The 3,323-nt window shown below is 45.8% G+C and overlaps 1 pseudogene; it reads right to left on the bottom strand.

Moving 5' to 3' along the window:
• Positions 1 to 551: 551 nt before the first annotated feature.
• Positions 552 to 2,725, bottom strand: LOC112070796 (diacylglycerol O-acyltransferase 2 pseudogene; annotated as a pseudogene).
• Between the last annotated feature and the right edge of the window lie 598 nt (positions 2,726 to 3,323).

Here is a 3,323-nt window from a genome sequence, read left to right as displayed (position 1 = left end):
GCCAAAGACAAACTACAGCTGTTTAACAGTAAATTAACGACGGTGAGACCAACAATTATTTAAAACACATTGTAATGATGGATCAGGTGACAAGGATTTTGTTTCATATTTCATAATTGCGTGTGCAATTTTACCACGCATTGTCGTACTTTGATCACAGTTCAACGGAGGCTGCAGAGATAACGATTTCTTCCACTCTCGTAAAACACTTTGACACACTGATGAGTTATCGCTTTCAAAGATAGATTTGGACTCTGTCACGTTAACATGAATGGGTGTGTTTTCAGATTGAGGGTGTTCACTCTGACGGATCCACAGACCCTGGAGAGAGAGGCTGTCTGTGCACTGATCATCCCCAGATAGGAGTGCACAGAGATTACAGGATGATGGGATGACCCCTCTTCACAGAACAGAAAGACAGGGGCAGGTGTCCAGTGCTGACACTCCAGCATGACAGTCATTAGGCCAGAGGCATCATGGGAATGACATGACATGACATGAAAATCATAATGTTGAGCGTGTTCTTCTTTTAGCTCCTCTCTTTTTCTTCACAGAACAGAAAGACAGGGGCAGGTGTCCAGTGCTGACACTCCAGCATGACAGTCATTAGGCCAGAGGCATCATGGGAATGACATGACATGACATGAAAATCATAATGTTGAGCGTGTTCTTCCTTTTGGACTAGCAGCTCAAATGCCTCTTTATAATATTGGTGTGTGTGTGTGTGTGTGTGTGTGTGTGTGTGTGTGTGTGTGTGTGTGTGTGTGTGTGTGTGTGTGTGTGTGTGTGTGTGGTTCGGTTAGCTGATCTTTGTGTCAGGGAGGCAGACTGTGTTCACACTCTTAATTAAGAAAATTGATTGTCAGCCCAGTGTTTCTAAATAAATCCTAAGTCACACAATCAATCATTGTTTTTTATGAAATGGAGAATGAGATGAATTTGAACCTGTTTAATAATGGTTAAATGAAGGTTAAATAATGGTTAAATGATGGTTAAATGATGGTTAAATTATTACATATTAAGCGCATGCACTATTCCGTTGTAGTCATTCTTAAAGTAATATCTGGTGGACAGACTACGTAAACAACATCTGACCAAAGTACGTGGGGTTTTAGTTTACTCTTACTAGTAAAAAGCTAGTAGCCAGGCAGCTTGGGTAATCCAAGGATCAATGATTTGGGACATCTCTGAATCAGATCCTCTAGTTGGAATGTGTTTATTGAAGTAGTTTCCGTGTGGAGATCAATAGACTACAATATCATTCACTATGTCCTCGTGGGGAGCAGTTTAAATGACTGGTCTATACGATCTGCAGCTCGTGGCTGTCTGAGAGTCCACAGCTAGCCTTGTGTTCATTGAAGAGCTTGACCAGGGATTCCATGTAGAGGCCATGATAATGATCCACCTCCGCCTGAGTGGGAAAAGGCCTCTTTGGCACTGGGATAGGACTACCCACTACAGTGGTGACCGGGCAGTGGTAAGGCATCCAAAACCAGCGTTCACCTACAAACAGACACGGGGAAAAGCTCATGATCTTCTTAAAGAGTTGCTGTAACCTCCAGCCCACACTCCCCTCTGGGAAGATCACCTGGCGGAAAATATTGTTCTCCCCAAACGAGTAGACGGGCACCAGGTTAGCCCCAAACTCCAGGGCCACCCGGACGAAGCCTTTCCTCTGTCTCATTACCACAGTGTTAACCCCAGGCAGGCTCAACAGTGACTCAGCAGCGCCCCCTATCACAATCACCACCGCATTGCCTTGTCCACTATTAGACAGAAGGTGCTTTAGACTGGGCTTGCTGACTGGAAAACAACCTGTGGACATGACATATTCCCTGTAGAGGGGGATCTTGAAGAGGCCACCCAGGATGCAGAGGCAGGAGCGCACCCCAGGAAAGAGGTCCATAAAGCCACAGGCCTCGGTGCTAAAAGAGGCAAAGGCTCCGATACTCAACACCCCATGAGGATGACACCCTAAGATGTAGTTCTCGTTCGGGTTCAACTCCGCTGTTTTCACTAACTTCATTGGGAAGTAGTCCCTAACGTGATTCCACACTTTCCAGTTTCTCACAAAAGAACTTCTCCTGCCTCCTCTTTCAGGTGTGTGCCAGTCCATCAACTGCCAGATGAGGTAGAGAACAGGCAGCGGCCACAGACAAGTCAACAGAAGGTACACCATCAATCCAATACAAACCGGACCTAACAGGAGGAAGCTCCATATCCATTGCAGAACACTGATATTCTCCAGGAACTCTTTCCTTTGAGTTTTCTCCATCCTCATCTCTGAAACCGTTTCTGTAGTTTTCCCCCACCGAAAAAAGGTGATTTACAGCGAACAAGAGCGACTGTCCGGAGAGCACTAGTATCCGACACGGTCGTACTTTGATCACAGTTCAACCGAGGCTGCAGAGATAATGATTTCTTCCACTCTCGTAACACTTTGACACACTGATGAGTTATCGCTTTCAAAGATAAACGGTGACAGAGTCCAAATCGAACATGAATGGGTGTGTTTTCAGATTGAGGGTGTTCACTCTGACGGACCCACAGAACCCTGGAGAGAAGAGGCTGTCTGTGCACTGATCATACCCCCAGATAGGAGTGCACAGAGATGGATACAGGATGATGGGGATGACCCTCTTCACAGAACAGAAAGACAGGGGCAGGTGTCCAGTGCTGACACTCCAGCATGACAGTCATTAGGCCAGAGCATCATGGGAATGACATGACATTAGATGAAAATCTGGGGGGCGTCAAGGTTAAGATTTATACTGGCAGGGAACCAGGGAGGAGGAATGTTTTCACATTCAGGGTAACCATAGCAACCTCTGCTTAACTTCAAGGGCTGTGAAGCCAATGCACCAGACACATGGAGCTGACCGCTTAAAATAGAGCAAATAACAGACCACGGTTGGTGTGTGTAAAACAGACCAATCCAGTGTCTTCACCATCCTTTCTGTTGTCTGACTCTAGAGAGCAGGCAAGACCAGAGAGTCAACAGAATTCTGACTTCACTGAAGAGTCAGAGACACAGCCTTGGGTCACCGCCCTTCTATTGTCCTTGATTCAGAGACACAGCCTTGGGGTCACACGCCTTCTATTGTCCTTTTCAGAGACACAGCCTTGGGGTCATGCTTGTTGCTTTATAAGACACTGTTGCCATGGAGATGCTGCGTATCCCTTATCTAGCTCCAGTGTTTTAGAAAGAGAAGGAATAGAGGGAAGAGGAGAAAAACAGGGAGTGGGGTGGAAGAAAATGGAGAGAGGAGCCTTATCTGAAAAGTATTTAAAATTAAAATATAATAACCCACAGTCAACTCTCT

Source organism: Salvelinus sp. IW2-2015, unplaced genomic scaffold, assembly GCF_002910315.2.
Source record: "Salvelinus sp. IW2-2015 unplaced genomic scaffold, ASM291031v2 Un_scaffold1427, whole genome shotgun sequence".
Classification (NCBI taxonomy): domain Eukaryota; kingdom Metazoa; phylum Chordata; class Actinopteri; order Salmoniformes; family Salmonidae; genus Salvelinus; species Salvelinus sp. IW2-2015.
The sequence above is the reverse complement of the archived record's forward strand: the minus strand, read 5'-3'. Positions and strand labels throughout refer to the sequence as shown.